Source organism: Felis catus, chromosome F2 (assembly GCF_018350175.1).
Source record: "Felis catus isolate Fca126 chromosome F2, F.catus_Fca126_mat1.0, whole genome shotgun sequence".
NCBI classification, from domain to species: domain Eukaryota; kingdom Metazoa; phylum Chordata; class Mammalia; order Carnivora; family Felidae; genus Felis; species Felis catus.
The window spans coordinates 7,451,121-7,468,865 of NC_058385.1; positions in this window are offsets into that span (position 1 = coordinate 7,451,121).

Here is a 17,745-nt window from a genome sequence, read left to right on the forward strand (position 1 = left end):
TCCGTATTGTATAAAACCTAGCCCAACTTTATGCTAAAGCTTTAAAGGGTTGAGATACTACTAATTGAAAACGAACAGCCACATGCTATTGGAGAAACATTCACCCTTCCTATCATAGCAATAAAAGCGGCTGGGTCACAAATGGATAACAATACGAAGGCAAAGGCAAGTGTATTCCTTCGTGAGTAAATAGATCCTCTTATTGGTGCGGTAGGCAAAGAAAATATTCCTTGAAATGGAAAAAGCACGTATTAGAATGAGTTACGCAGGTTTGGACAAATGCTAACTATAGTTAGTTGGAACTATACAAAGGTTTCTGACATGTTATAGCTGTGTTATTTAATAACCTTTGAGTCATGTATAAAATGCAAGAAAACCACTTTTTGTGGGGCTCACTAAAGGAGAGAGGTACCCAAGAAGATATAAGAAGAGAATGATCCTTTTAATAGAAAATTATATGTTATGGAAAAGATGTAGAAGTGTGATCACTAATGAAGCAATGGCTTTGACCGGAATAAAAAAGGATAGCAGGGTAAGGTTACAGAGCTAAAACCTCTCGTAATATTTATTCACTGAATTATTCATAGGCAAGTTATTGTAGCAAAGAAATTGTAACCAGGAATGCACAAAGTTCCACAGGCCAACATCTATATCCACAGAGTCAAATTTTCAAATAAGACCTTTAAAACATGATAGAATGTTGGCAATATTCTGTAACAAAACAGGGAGTGATCATTAAGTGTCTTAAATGCGTGATTTCTTATTATTTCATGGCAAAGTAGTTATAAAGAGTTGCTGAACTTAAACATGTTACTTTTTTCTAACATAAAAAATGGCATTCCAAATTTGCAGACATTTTCTATAATTTGCCGATTAGTATTGTTATTAAGCACCAATTTTTAAAAATATTAAATGCATCCAATCACTGTCTAATGATTAAAGTGATTTTTAAAAAATGCATAATATCTTACTACTTTTCAAAAAAAACCATACCATAGAAAGAAAAATTTTAAATTGGCTCTCTGGAAATATTTTCTGCATTATCATATTAGTTGCTAAAAACAATGTTCGTACTACTCATAAAAATATTTGTGAATATAGACTTAAAAACTTGGGAACAGTTTTCTAACCTCTATAAAAACTTCAAACAAAAAATTGCAGTGGGTATTCATTCTATTTGCTAAGACGTAAATTGAACACCTCTGTTAGTTTTCAAGAACAACCGATTTGACATAATTACCAGCTGAATTTCAACAAAAAACCTTTGCTGTGGGGGAATAGCGATGAAAAATCAGTATCAAAATCCAGTCAGTACAAACAACGATGCACTTCCTCCCTTGGGATTTGCGTATGATTTTCTGAAGTGTCTTTCCTGGCTATGATGGCCATCAAACCCAAGTATGAAACCCAAATGAAAACCAGCGCTTTGAAATGAGGCAAAAATAAGTAATGACGGTGTTGAACTACGTGTATGGTTTATAAGTAACTCTAGCTACAATTTTTAAATAGACCAAAAATGTTAGTCTTCACAACGTAGAGCCTTATTTCTCGTGCACTGTCCCAGCAGGGGAGTCCCGGTCAGTAGGTGCCTTTCCTCAACCGGGTGATTTAAGGAGCCCAGGGTTCGTCCACTGCTTAGCCCCACCGTCCCCATGGCTTTGCACCTATGTATCCAGTTAGTGGAACCAAAATAGGAAACCTTGCTTCTTACAAGCTTTACCCTGGACGTGACACACCCATGGAATGAAAAGCTGTTGTAGAACAGGATGCTCATGCGTGTTCAAAGCGTCCTACCACAATTTATTCATTAATTGCAGTGCTTTAGGATGGACTGGTCTGATGAGACTCTTAATCAAGTGATCAAACTTGATGTTACCAATCATAGGACAAATGAGTACGTGCCTCCTTGGCAAAAATGCTAACCTGAATCGAATCATGGGGGGGTGGGGCAGGGAGAGGCTGGGGCAGGGGGAGGAATCAGATAAATCCAGATTGTGGACTCCAAAAACCACCAAAGACACAAAATGGTGGAAAGGACCATTTTAGATTAAAAAAGACAAAAGCAACCAAATGGTCTCTGACTGGATACTGGATTTTTTTTAAGTTTTCTTTTTTTTTTAAGTTTATTTATCTGAGAGAGAGAGAGAGAGAGAAGGACAGAGCAAGGGAGGGACAGAGAGAGAGGGAGAGAGAGAATCCCAAGCAGGCTCCTCATTATCAGCACGGAGCCTGATGCTGGGCTCGAACTCACAAAACATGAGATCATGATCTGAGCCAAAATTAGGAGTCAGATGCTTAACTGACTGAGCCTCCAAGGCGCCCGCCACTTAAGAAAAACTTTTTTTGATACTGGATTTTTACAAAACAAAGACTTATAAAGGCTATTTGGGGATCATTGCAAAATTTTATGTATGCACTGCATATTAGGTAATATTGTGCCAACGCCAAATATCTTGAGTATGAAAATGATACTGTGTATATGCTGGAGAATGTCAGGAGATATCTAAAAACTTAGATATTTAGAGGTAAAGTGTCATGATGTTTACCATTTATATTTAAACTGTTAGCAAAAAAGTCTGTATGTATGTTTGTATGGATGTATGTAGGTATATACGTGTGTGTGTGTGTGTGTGTGTGTGTGTGTGTGTACCTGTGTACTTATCCATCTGGAAAAAAGATAAAGCACATGTTATAAAATGTTACAATTAGTAAATCTTCGTAAAAATACACAGATATTTACTGTAGTATACTACTACTGTATGTCTTTCCATTTTCTATAGATCTGAAAATTTCCAAAGTAAACTGTGAGAGAAAAAGTATATGTCACTTGCTCGACACATTTACATAATGCTTAATTTCACTATTGCCGTTGGCCTTTATAAAATGCAAAATCATATTTGCATTTACATCTAAACCTTCTGTTTACAAATATAAATGAACTTAAAAGACCTTAGGCAAGGAAGCTATTAGATTCGAGGGAGAGAGGAAGGAAAAGAAAGAGATAAATTTTAGTTAAACCAGGATCCTCCAAATAGATATTAAAATAGAGGAAAGTGAACAAAATGCGACGCATATAAAATAACATTTCTGTGCGGTTTCTAATCTGACAGTCAGCAGATTAACTGTGATTTAAAAATGACTTTGCATTTTTTGACTGATACTTAAAGGAAGTCGCCCCAAATAAGCAGTGTATGCCACATGAAGCCAGACTCCCTAAGAAAACTAGGCACACATAATCTAGTGTTTATTTTTATTAAAAAATTTTTTTTAATGTTTATTTATTTTTGAAGGAGAGAGAGAGACAGAGCATGAGCAGGGTAGGGACAGAGAGACACAGCGACACAGAATCAGAAGCAGGCTGCAGGCTCTGAGCCCAGAGCTCTCAGCACAGAGCCCGACTCAGGGCTCGAACTCAGGAACCGCGAGATCATGACCTGAGCTGAAGCCAGACGCCCAACCGACTGAGCCACCCAGGCGCCCGTCTAGCGTTTATTTTTTAAAAAGTATTTGTAATCACTAAAAGTAATGGTAAACAAGTCATTTTGTATTTCATTTCATTTTATTTTTGTTACATTAAAAATGACTTTGCGCATAGGCCTTCTTTTTCTTGTGGCTTTGGCTCAAAGTCAAGGACATGAGGTAAGGGCTCCGTTTCTAGATACCGTGTGCCTGGGTGGGAAAATGTGGCAGGGCGCCTGCCCATCCAAGGGTCTCCCCCAGTTCTTTCTCATGTTGGGGACCTCATTGGCTAAGCAGGCCAACCTTGCAGAAGGTTCTCTAACACGCTTGATTTCAAGCATTCATGGTCACATCTCTAGTCTGGAGGTTAGGGATTTCAATATCATTTCTGTTTGCTATTTTAGACCAATAGCATTTCTTGCTAAACACACTTTGTACATCTGTAAGTTCTTTTCACCGCAAATGGCTGTTATTTACTGACCGTTTTTAAAATGCAATGCCAAAAAGCAGATAAAAAAGAAAAAGAAGTGTTTAGAACAACCTGAGGTACTTTTGACCAAATAAGGTGCAGCCCTGCAGATGAGGCCATCCGTGTCCACACTGGTGTATACACCGTGGCCCATGGAGACCGGTTTTGCATGTCCGTTTGGGAGAAGGTCAACAATACTACTCAGAGCTGGCTGGCCAGCCTGCGTCACAGCCAGGACATCGGTGAAATTGCATAGGGAGGGGCTTCATGGCATTCAGTTCTGCAATGAGTCTCCGTGAGCCTCGTGAAAATATTTCTGACACTCTGCCTAAGGATCGTGTGCTATCTAACCATACTTATCACCTAGAAAACACGCTACATGCTAATTATAATTACTCTCCTGCGTGAAAAGTGTTAATGCTTCGTGATCGGAAAGGTGGAGCCCTTTCCCAGGCCACATTAATGGGAGGTGACAGTGATTACCTCTCTAACCGGCCCTCCTGCCTACTTCTCATTTGGAAGAAAGTAGAAATTCTTCACGGTGAATTTTCTTCTTTATACTCCTAAAGCTCTACAGCAGGCAAGTAACCTACAACTCACCGAACTGAAGGGGCGTGTTATGTTTTAAACATAAACCTGAACTAGAATATTAATATTCCATGTTGGGTCTTTGAAAAATTGAAAAATGACAGTACCTAAAGTCAGAAAAGGACACTCGATGGGGCGACTCAGCCCCTACATCCTCACAGTAAAGATATCTGTGTGGGGGTTGGGGGCCAGAAAACATGATGGGCTCGTTATCATATCTCAAGAAAAATAATTTCCCAATATTAATTCTGGATGCAGGAAGGAATATGTAGCTATTATTAAGGCTTCTTTCTCAGTGTTTGCGTTAATAATAGCATTAACGTTGTTTCCCACTTAATTTTTTCCCACTAAGTTCTTTTTTGAAGACCGTGCTTTACTTGGCCAGACTCCATACAGAGGTGTAATCCGCATCTGGAACAGATCAAGACATCTTTCATTTGAGGAACAGGATCATTCTTCCTCATTCTTATAAAATAAAACTTCAGTATTTCAGCATCAGCATAAGGGCATATTTAGGAAAGGAGAGGTTAGTAGAAACTCCAGAAGACAATATTATGAATGCACATTCATATGTCCTAGCCCACTTAGCATGCAATTTCTTTAACAAAAACAATTAAAAATAATCCACTTGAAATAATAGTTTAATAAGTGAAGAATGGTGATTTAAAAAAAAAGTCTTCAAAATATCTTGTTAGTAATATTTAAGTGAAGATTTTTATTTTTTATTTTTTTATTTATATATATATATATATATATATATTTTTAACGTTTATTTATTTTTGAGACAGAAACAGAGCATGAACGGGGGAGGGGCAGAGAGAGAGGGAGACACAGAATCGGAAGCAGGCTCCAGGCTCCGAGCCATCAGCCCAGAGCCCCACGCGGGGCTAGAACTCACGGACCTCGAGATCGTGACCTGAGTCGAAGTCGGACGCCTAGACTGAGCCACCCAGGCGCCCCTTAAGTGAAGATTTTAAAAAATTGGTGGGCTTTTCCTTTTTTCATTTCTTTGTTGATGGTTCCTGGATATTGATGTTTGGACTGACACTGAGGTAAAGTGTATGCTGCTTTATTGGAAGCTCAGATCTGAAAAAATCACAAAATGGATAAAGTACTTACGAAGGCACAGCAATTTCTCTATTAACAATTAAGTCAACAGCTTAAAATAGCATAGACACTGTATTCACAAGGCCATAAACAATTCATAAAACAAATAGGTCTGCTGATATAAAGATAAGGCCAGAAATCCTTTAAAAAGCATATATAATAAAAACGGAAGTTAAATAAAATGATATGAAGATCACTGGTAATATTGGGAAGAAACCCTAAGAACAAACTTTGCAGCTAACACTAAAGTAATATTATAAAATTTTTATCCTCCCATTTTATTGGATCAATCTGCTCCTGGTCTAATAGAATGGCTCTCAACTGTTTCTTGTTTTTGTTTTAGCTTTCTTTTTTTTTTTTTCAACTATGGACTATTTATGTGGGAACACCTATATCATAGTTCCCACCTTTTGAGGGAAAAGGAGTTAGAGATAATGATAAATAAAATAATTAAAATAAATTATTATTTTATAATAATTTAATAATTATAATTAAATTAAAATAATTTAATAATTATAATTAAATTAAAATAATTTAATAATTAAATAAATTTAATTAAATTTATTAATTTATTAAATTAAGTAAATTAAATTAAATTTAATAATTAAAATAAATAAAATAATAAATAAAAGAATTTTTTCAGGAATTACTTATGTATATGCTTTGGCAGTCGGGAGAAGTCACTTGAACTACAGATTCTATGTATTTAAGGATAATTATTGGAAGCAACGTTGACTTCCATCAGAATGTTTTATTGGTGAATTTTAAAAGAAAAGTCATCTAGATTGACTAAATTAAAACCCTTAAAAAATAGAACCCTGATCAACATCAGACAATTTTGACAATCCCTTGGGTATCCTTTACAAACCTGCTGGGAATCTACTCTCTTTATACGCTCTGACAAACCAAATGACATCTACAGTTTGCTAAATATCTTTATATGTTTCCACCCAAACTAGTACTTTGATTTATGAATAATTACATTTAAGATGTACCTTAGATACAGTCAACGAGTTTGTACAGTATAACATTAACATGCAGAAGGAGAAAAAAGAGCAGATAACACTTTGATTCTGTTGCTTTAGTTTGGGTCCTCTAAGAAGCAGACCCCAAATGGCATCAGCGGTGCAAGAGAGTTTCTTTTTTTAATATTTATGTATTTTTGAGAGAAAGAGAGTGAGTGGGAGGAAGGACAGAGAGAGAGGGAGACAGAGAATCCCAAGCAGGCTCCATACTATCAGCACAGAGCCCTCATGAACCCTGAGATCACGACCTGAACCAAAATCAAGAGTCCGATGCTTAACCAACTGAGCCACCCAGGTTCCCCATTACGAGAGAATTTTTAAGGGAGGAACAGGGGAAAGTGACGAAAGCCTTCAGCCCGCATTGCAGGGAGGAGGTAGGGAGGAAAGCCCTGGGCCCAAAGAGACTTGAACTACAGCAGAGTTCTGAGAAAGATTGGGCCATGTCAATACGAATCCTCAAGCTGGTCGCTGCTGGACATCTTCCCACACCTCAACATAGTGGGACGGCCTTGCTCCTGCACCACACCCAGTCACAGCTAGAGCGTCTAGCAGAAGCGTGGCTTCAGAGCTCACTGGTGAATCCAGCAGCTGGGGCCATCAGGCAACTGTGTCCCCTGTAGCAGGAGTCCTGAGTGTTGGATTTTCATGCCCGTCCAAGTTTAAACTTTGCCCCACACAGATTGACTTCTCCGTATAAGTTTGGAACTAACTTCTCCATGGTGCTACGGGCCTCTTTTCTTAAAGGGAAATGTAGAAGCCAGAGCAAAGTAGGAGGAACTACACCCCCCATGGCTACCACTGGTCTGGGAGCTACAACTAGTTCTCATCCTTACCATCCTGCAGGAACCATCCTGAGTTTTTCTCACCCTCCACCATCACCTGGACAGGTCCTGGTGGCTTCCCTGGTGATGTCACCAAAACCTTCCTTCTTCAAGGTTCTGAGCCCTTGGCATCATCCCCTTTTCAGCCAAAGTTGTTGTCTGGGCCCGTTCATAGTTACCACGGGGAAATCCAGCGGCATGCAAGTTCATGGCCCTACTCCCATGTGGAAAAGCAGCCTTCCTCCTCCTGCAGATCAGGGTTGGTAACTCCTGCCACAATGATGACTCCTTTTTTTTTTCCTACTGGACCCTGAGCACCAGGAGTCCAAAGCTCCTTGGCATCAGTCATCCTTACAGTTCAATAGAGCCGGGTTGTGCCCCCTTGTAAGAATATGAGCCTCTGGGGACTAGAACCTCCAGCACGGTTATTGAAATGGGAGGCACGACAACCCCCGGTGGGTCGTGGGGAGAGATGGTGAGTACACCTACGTATTCTTCCTATTGGGAAACAAATATATAGAAGCTTCTGATTTAATGCGTGTATCACGCCGTGAGGAATGTCGCCTCATCCTTTCAAAGTGTTGCCTTGGAGCTGGCATTTAGCTGACTTTTAGAAGATTGTTCCAGTACTCTGTGAAGCTCGCTGCTTCCAAGCAGTGCAGTATATGATATGACTAGTGGTCCTATGACCGCAGGCGCCCTCAGTGAAGGCTGTGTCGTGTGGGCTTCTGTGCCTGTGAATCAGGACTCAACGTCAGCAGTACCAGACAGGGGTGTTGACTGAAGATTAGCACCAGGAACCCAAACCCATACCCGAAATAGGTCTCTGTTTGAGGATAAATTCCTGCCCTTCCAAAGCAGGATAGATGGTTTGTTCAGGTGGCCATGATTTCATATTTATTTAATTATTTCATATCAGGGACTTAGCTTTGGTCTCTGTTGCTCACAAGTGGACATTGAGAGGTGGCAGTAGCTAGCTCAGCGTTGGTGAGTGGGAGCCCATGCCTTTGGGTCCATAACCAGCCTCCATCTTTACCCACACATAAGCCACCCTGTTTATGTGTTCATGGTGCTACTTATGCCGATTCCAAGGTACCCATGACAAAGTCTGGCTGCAGCCAAGTAACTGTGTCATTTTGTCTACTTGGTTGTTCGGTGACTCTTCTCTGGTGGCTGTTTTCTGCAGGGCGTTAAGTTAAAATCTTTACCCTTTGTGCTCCCTCTTGTATGTCTGTCTGTGTGTCTCTATCCTCAGACCTGCCATTCCCTTTCCTTTCCCTTACGGGCCAGGCCACTGGCCACCTCCTAGTTGCCTGGATACGATTTTACCTTGGACTCCTTCTCCTTCCACTCAAGGTGAATGACGAGGAGCACTCCTTGCCGGTTCTTTTTTTTCCCTCTCCGCTCTCTTTCGAGGCTCCTGTCTGTGGTAGTGGTGAAGTCTCCATCAGTTCAAGCTCGTCCCCACATGTGTAAGGGGCCTGTCCAGAAGCCAAGCTTGGCCATTTCTTCTTCTGCATTAGTCATGGGGGAACCTGCACTCGTCTATGGCCATCGGTGTGAGCTGGGGGGAGGGCACTCGTAAATCCATGGTGGGTATCCATGGGCTACCTGCCCAAGAAGCCTCCTCATGTTCTCTTATTCTGCTCAAGCTCAATCCCAGATGTACCTCCCTGAGGCTTTTATTTCTTCTTCCATCTGACAGGGCACCGAAGGTGTCCTCCCTTTGCTTGACATTGGACATCACCTTTACCAGGCTTCCAAAGGCCACTCCAATGGTGATTTTGCCCATTCCCTTGGTCCTTGCCAGGGTATTAACCCTCGTGTCCCAAGAAAGTGTCTCCATATTAATAAATTCTTGCGAATCTAGTTCCAGCTTCCTTTATCAAAATTCTCAAAAATTCAATCCTAGATGTATCCCCTGGCTCCTGCTGTTTCGTTGTTTTTTTTCCCCAACTGGTCTCAACCTGTATAGAGATCGATGTTTTTCAAGGGCCACTTAAGGAAAAAATTCCTCTATTTACAATCTGATCAATTTTAGGTATAAAAGAAAGGTTCCTATCTCCAAAGGATCCCTTAAGAGTGACACACAGAGAGGGGTGCCTGGGTGGCGCAGTCAGTTAAGCGTCCGACTTCAGCCAGGTCACGATCTTGCGGTCCGTGAGTTCCAGCCCTGCGTCAGGCTCTGGGCTGATGGCTCAGAGCCTGGAGCCTGTTTCCGATTCTGTGTCTCCCTCTCTGCCCCTCCCCTGTTCATGCTCTGTCTCTCTCGGTCCCCAAAATAAATAAACATTGAAAAAAAAAATTTTTTTTAAAAGAGTGACACACAGAGAGAAATAAATTATATACATATATTTGTATTAGGTTCCCTAAATGAGTAAAACCTGTTGCCTTTGGGCAGGACTCATCACTAATCCATTATTCTATTTTGCATATATCAATGATCAAGGAAATCTACTCACTTGAGATCATTAGCATTATGGTCTGTGTAGCCTTGGGTAGAACGTCTCACTGAAAATCACAATGAGAGAAAAGAAAATGACCCTTAAATGTGCCCTACTACTAGGAAATGTGTATCATTTAACAAAGCATAAAGTATGAGAGTGCGTTGTTCATTGAGAACTTCATAGACGGGTTAGGGCCATGTGAGATCCCTGCAAGGGACTAATTGTCTCGAGCCTCACATACCATTATTCTAAGAGGGAAATAAGGAATGTAGATTGTATACAATTATGTTGAGACGGCGAGGAAGCCTGTCAAATTCTCATCTTATTTACTATTTTTTTGTCCACTCCCAGTACATGTCCTGTTAATTTGTCTGCTAGAAAGCATGCACAAAAACAGGATTATCTATGCCAGAAATTTATTGAAAGGACGAGCAGGAAAAAAGTGGGATTGCTTTCAGCCCACACTTCAGGCCTGACACCTGTGGAAGGAGAGAGGGAAGGAAGGAGATTGGCTAGGAAGCATCTTGGACTGTAGTGGGGTTCCCGGAAATTTTTGGCCAGGCTGCTAGAGAGCTCACGAGACCCCAAATTGCCCCTTGGAGGAGATTCTAAGGAACAAAGGGACAGATCTGAGGGGGGCAGCAGCAAGGCCATCAGGCAACGACGCAGCTTTCTGCAGGATATGTGGGTGGCACATTTTCACGGCTGCCACATCAACTATCAGAACAAGAACTTACGAGAACCATTATTCTGTAGCGGAACAAAACTGTATTCGAATCCTGGCTCTTTAACCTTGGACACGTTCTTGAACTTCTCGAAGTCTCAGTTTTTTTCATCTGTAAATATGGAGATCATAGTAACTATTTCACAGTGTCATGGAGAGCATAAAATGGAAGCCCTTAACATGGAATCTGGTTTGTATGTGTAAGTTCCTCTAAGTATATGGCTGCGAGAGACCTTTGCATTATCTGGCCAGATGGCTATTTTCTGCTGCTGCTATAGAATGTGCAAACTTCAGTCAGCATTCAAAAAATGATGGAAGGCCTCTTCTTATAATATGTATGAAGAATGTACATGGACACACTTAACATTAGTTCAAATAGTGTGTAAAGTATTTCTGATGTCATAGGAATGAACACAACGTTTGCTGGTTAAACATCAGTTTAGTATCTGTAACTTAATAGTAAACAAATTTTTCAGCTGTAATAACTTTTATGACAAATAAGAAAAGGGGTATACTGTATTTTCTGGCATTTCTCAGCAAGACCTCTTTTAAAAATTACAACCCAGGGTGGGAGGGTGGGGAGGGGGGCGGTGATGGGTATTGAGGAGGGCGCCTGTTGGAATGAGCACTGGGTGTTGTACAGAAACCAATGTGACAATAAATCTCATATTTAAAAAAAAAGAAAATAGAGTTAAAAAAAGAAAACAGAACTTGTAAACTCAAAAAAAGATTACAACCCATTTCTTCTAACTCTCAAAATAATGTGCGATTGAAACAATGGCTCTGTCATAGATGAGTAATTAATTCTGGTTTATTGGTTAATCAGCTATTACAGAGTTTCATACTTCTTACTATGAATTTAATATTAGATGACAGAGATACTTGTTTTTACCTTTGGCCTAATGTTTTGGATCACTGTGAACAAAAATTCTAATGTTTACTTGAAAATGTTTCATTTAATGTAGGTTAACCATTTGAAGACCATTCAGATTTGAAAATCTTACATTACAGCAATTAGAGGATGGAAATCAATCCCTGCATACTGAGAAAAATGAAAAAACTAAGGAGGTAAGCATGGTGTATAAAATATCACTTTAATAATAATCGTATAATGGAAAATGTGATGCGAATTCGCTCAAAACAATGACTGATTGTGTCCATTGGTGCCTAGTGACTAGGAATTATTAGAGAGAAAGTGGATTTGATGCCAGATCTGTCCTTGTTCATCTGGTCTTTGGCGCTCCTCGAATGGTGTAGTGGTTGGCAATAAAGGGTTGAACTTCCTGCTTCTCCCTTTCACCTGTTCCCTTTTGTGTCACCCGCACATTCACCCATGTGTCCACGGCAGAATCAACCCAGGATGAAGACATTGATTCTCCGTGTCATTTTACAATTACTGCGTAAGAAGTGTATGTAGAGTGATCAGGTTTTTCACAATATTTGTGGGGTCCTTGAATCAGATTCGGCTAATCCTGTAATTGTTACTAAACATCTCACATCCCTTCTCTGTTCTAAAATTCATCTATTTTACTACTTTTGTTATTCTGCTTAGGTCCCCAATTAGAGAATGCTGTGTTGCATTTCTCACCAAATCTAACCCACTGCCCCTTCAGTGCCTCCTCACGGGAACAGATTGTTGTACTGAGGATGGTCACGGGGTGCTGAGATACTGATCTCTTTGGTTTCGAGGAAGCGTGGCGTGAAAGTCTTTAGGCTGCTGCTATCTAGGTAAGCAGCGTTGTGCATTTGTTCCAACATGCTGCACAAATTCTGTCATGCTTTATGTGGAAAAGGCGCGGGCCAGCATGGTCCTAGACTTGTCCCGGATCCTTCTTCTCTGCCTCCCCAGAACATGGTCCCATTACCTTCTCACTCTCTCCGTCTCAGATTTTTAGTGTCTGCACCATGTCGTCTGCCTCAGTCACAGCACAACCAGGATTTCCCAACCTAGCATCCCAATACTAAAACGGACACACACAGACATGGCTCCCTCGTCTCAATGGCATCAATTGCTAATAACAACAAAGAAAAAGAGAACCTCCGTATTCAATTGAAATGGAAGAGCTCTGTAAGCTCAAACCACAATAGTTAAGGAAGGATGACCATAAGCAGAAAGGGAGACCAGCAGAGCTAGAGAGAGAAGATGCCTGAGCCTGGGGGGCTCGGATGAAATGCCCGGAGCACAGATCTCCACTCGGTTTTCCAAAGCAAGTGTCATATTCTAAGAGAAATAGCTGAAACAAATATATTTGTTGTTCAAAGCAATGAGAACTTGGCACACAAACTGGCTGTGGGGTCTTCCCGAAATTCATTTTGACAAGCAGGATGGAAGAAGAAATGAGGCAGACGCCATATTTGCAGGAAGCAGTATGTTGTTGAGGCGAGAGAGGAGCATCTCTGTGTGAGAAGCAGCTATGGTGCCCCTGACCACTCTGGCCGGGACACCTCATCCACTCACACAAGTCCGTGTCATAAGGAACTTTGTTGTGCACCAGGGAGATTTCCTAAGAGCCTTCAGCTTGAAATCCCTGGCCCCTTCCTCCTCAGAACTGCCCACTACCACTGGCCCAAGAAAAATGTTCTTCTTCAAAACTCTACTTTGAATACAAAGCACCAAGAGATTCTTTTTTTAAGGAAAAGAGCAAAGGAATAGAGAAAACAAACTGAAGATGAAAAACACTTAGAAAAATGTTGGAAGAGAACAACGAAACTTTCGCCCAGATGGATTGTTGTGAATTCAAAAACTCGATGAAGCCAAGGGCAATAAACTGGAATGGAATCCGAAACAAAGGTGTATGGCAGTGTATTAAATGGCGTGGAGAAAAAGATAACTGGTCAGGAACCCATTGACCCCTGAGCCACATCGCCACCTATAACTAAGAAACCACCTTGGGGAAAAAGCCACCCTGAGCAGGTCTATTGTTCCCAGGTCCAAACCCAGGCCTATGCTGTGGTCCCCACCACACATGAATAAACACCCCATGTCCCTCTTCATGACATCTGTGGCAGTGGTCACCAGACACCGGGCTGCTGCAGAAATGCATGCAACACCACCACGCTTGCCAACACAAACAGCAGAAGTGAAATTTCCATCTCACCTCTGCCTCCCGGCGCGCATGAGAGCACGTTTGCTTTGTCAAATCTAAATCACGCCTCGAGTGGTGACCACATAAAAGTCTGAAAAACGGAGGCTTCAGCTTTTCAGTCACTGCAACACAGGGAAACAGCTAGAAGGACAGCAGGTAGGACCAATCTGCCATATCCATCAGCAAATACCTAAAGGGAAAACTAATGCAATCATATAATCGATGGAGTTTGGATGGTGTGAAAGAGAAAAGGGAGCTGATATCATGTAAATGTAAGGATTTCATCTCTGCTCGTATTAGGTAATAGATATCTTAACACGGTGTCTTTTCACACCACAAGCCACATAGAAAATAATATTTACATTCCAAATGCAGTGTATAGGTGATCCCCTGCTTCTGCCCTGTGGTTGGTGATACACCTAGAAGCCACCATACAACATGCTGTGCCATACTCATTGAAAAGCTCTGCTCTAAAGAATGAGAGAATTAAGTGTGAAATGCACTTTGTGAGTTGTTATCAAAATTATAAATTAAAATGCCCTGGATATTTACTTTACACACATACCTTCACATGTGTAAAATGACATGTTTATACAGATATTCATGGGAGCACTATTTGCAATGGCCAAAGCTTGGGACCAATTTTATTCATATAGGGGGCCAGTAAAGTAAATTGTAATGTATCCATAATATAGATACCAATGTGCAGTAGTTAAAAGGATGAAACTTTCCTGTGCATCGATACAGAATGGTCTCTGAGATGCACCCTGTGTAAAAGCAGCAATATGAAATTAATTTGTGTTAAAAAGAAGATACACCAGTGCACGTATGTGTCTGTGTGTGTTGGGGCCTGTTCTAGAAATCCTCTGTCTTCCTCTTCAGGTGTGCTGTCCACCCTTCTCTGCCCTGCTATGTGTTCTGGAAGGTTGAGCTGTACGGGCTGCTTCAGTGTGCTTACCTGCACTCTGGGTTCCCGTTGGCCTCCACAGATAGGAAACATTGAGAAGAGATTGGGGGGAGGAAAGACAGGGAACCTGGGGTCTGTGTTACCCCCTCCAATGTGGCTCCCTCTCTGTGGCTCACAATGAATTGGTTGTGGAGATTCATGACTATTTATTTAGTTCTCAGACCTAAGTCAGTTTTTAGATTGGAGACCCGACTGAGACGGGACTCTGTATATGGTGATTCTTCTCACAAACCTTCTCTAGAGGGACCTCGGCCATTTATCAGGGTGACTGCCCTAGGAAAAAAGAAAAACATAGATTTTCTAAGGACTATTAGTACTGGGTTTAAATTGTTGCTAATACCCGGAAACTGGAAATACCCCTGTAGTACGCTGGTCAAAGTGGGAGCTTATGGAAGTCACGTGATGGACGGAGTGTTGGCTTGAGTTCACCCCAGAGAGAGTCCATTAGGAGTGTAGACCCATCCTGTGGTTACTTCCCCAATCCCCAAATATATAATGAGAAGAGACATGATTAGTATCAAGATAGCTTACAAGATAGTAAACCAAAGGCAACACCACATTCCTAAGGAAACCACATAGTTTTTCCTACCATCAACAAATTGAGAGGTGCAGGAGTAGTTATTCCTACCATATTTCCATTTAATTTACCTTTTTAGACAACACAAAAGCAGCTGGATCATGGGGAAAGATTCTGTAGTGCTGCAAACCTTATCAGGTGATGATGCAACCGCATCTGTGATTCCAGATGTTATGTCTTTATTGCAGAAATAAACACAGCCCTGATACCTATTTACTACCAAACACTGTATTTTCCCCACTGATATCAGTAGATACTCAGAATGTGGCAAAGATAGAAGGAAGACCTTCATCAACAACCCTGCCCCTTGTCATCATATTGCCTAAGGCTGTGCTGGCCGATTTGATAGCCATTAGCCACATGGTTGACCACTAATAATGTAGCTATTGACCACTAATAATGTAGCTGGTACAATTACAGATGTGCTGTGAGAGTAAAATACATACCAGATTTCCAAGACTGAGTATGAAAAAACATTTCAACGTTATTGATTTTTATATTGGTCACATTTTGGAATAACATGTTGATGCACTGGGCTGAATAAAATATTAAACACATTTCATCTGTGTATGTTTACTCTTTAAGGGGGGGGTTACTAGAAAATATTAAGTGTCAAGCGTAGCTAGCCCTTGCTGTGTATTTTGTGTTTCTCTTGGACAACGTTGGTCTGGAGGAAACTGGATTGTATTGATAACCAACAGAACATCAGAAATACCCGTTAAGGGACGCCTGGGTGGCGCAGTCGGTTAAGCATCCGACTTCAGCCAGGTCACGATCTCGCAGTCTGTGAGTTCGAGCCCCGCGTCAGGCTCTGGGCTGATGGCTCGGAGCCTGGAGCCTGTTTCCGATTCTGTGTCTCCCTCTCTCTCTGCCCCTCCCCCGTTCATGCTCTGTCTCTCTCTGTCTCAAAAATAAATAAATGTTAAAAAAAAAAGAAATACCCGTTAAATTGATGAAATGAAAATAACCAGACCCAGTAAGAAAGAAGGAGGACATCTCTGTGATGCCTTTGCCAGTTTTATGTGTGTCAAGGGGTAAGTGATTCAGGGACCTGCCATACCAGTGAAGATTCTGGGGTTCAGGGGTCTTTGTGAGATCTCTCTTACAGTGAGAGATACAGTGGTACGTCTTGCATTGCATACAATATGTAAAGAAATACAACGTTTGGTGGCCCTTTTTGGCTTTTAGAGGCAACACATCCATATTTGGTCACGCTACTTTGACCTACTTATCTCTGTAACCAATAAGACTGATAATCTTGAGTGAAGCCTGTGGGAAAACCAACCAACCAAGCAAAAATGAAAATTTTAAAGGCTCAGCAGCAGGTCCCACCGCCCTGCCCTGTGGGCCCTACGTCCCCCAAAGCCCCATGAGCTGAGAGAGTCTGTTGCAAGACCCAGAAGGGGAATCAGTGCAAGTCCCTTGGGCTTTGGAGTAAAGTCACTCTCTTTTGTACTGAGAATTATTCCGAGAATTATTCTCCTTCTGAAAAGAATCCCATAGATAACTACTGTCCCTGGTAGATAATGCATGATTAATCATGATGTATGAAAGAACTAACTGTCGTGAAATGGGTGTTATATAGCCTATTTATTCAGAAAAATTGACACACTCCAAACATTCCATTATAAAACAACACAAGTAAATAGTGCCGGCAAGAACTCAGACTCCCAGGATACTTGTTCCTAATCATCTGCCATTTTCCCTCTCAGCCCAATTCCCTGGCCTCATGGGATTTCCCAATGACCAATTAACCGAAGAGGAAAAAGCACAGGCCTCGTCTCCTTCTGTGTCTGCTGCACTTCTGCTCCGCTCTGGGGTGGCCCTGAAGGCAGCCACGGAGAGAAATCTCAGCAGCTTCAACCTCAAATTGAAAATGTTGCGTGAAGCTTTGCACAGCCAATCAGGTTTATCCGAGACGCCATTATTGCTGATTAAAAGCATTGTGTGAAATGAGAGATGGCCTTAAGTACAAATCTACACTGATTCATGAGCATTGGTTAATGGGCTGGCAGGCCGGACATGGACTGAAGAAAAAACAGGACTGGATGGTTGTTGAAAAGGTGGTGTGAAGGAGGAGTACACAGATGAAACTTAGGGAGTTGTCCTGGGATGTGGAAATATTCATATGGCAGGTGAGTGCACACCATAGCCTCTTTGATAAACTCTCTAGTCAGTAGGCCTATGTGCAGAGTGGGCATGATGGCAGGGTGGAGGACATGGATAGGCTCAAGAAAATGGACGTGGTCTCACCAAAACTTATCTGGTTGTTGTGACTGTTGAACACACAATTTGTAAACAGGAAAGACCAACACTGAGGCTCAGTGAATGATCATCCCCTATAGAGCCCTCTTCTGGCCCGTTGACTATATCTGACCTGTTCCATCCACCACTGATTACCTTCAGAGGCTTCAAGGGCAGCTATAGAAATGGGCATAATGGCCACGTTTATGTTACCTGTGTCTTCTGTCCTCT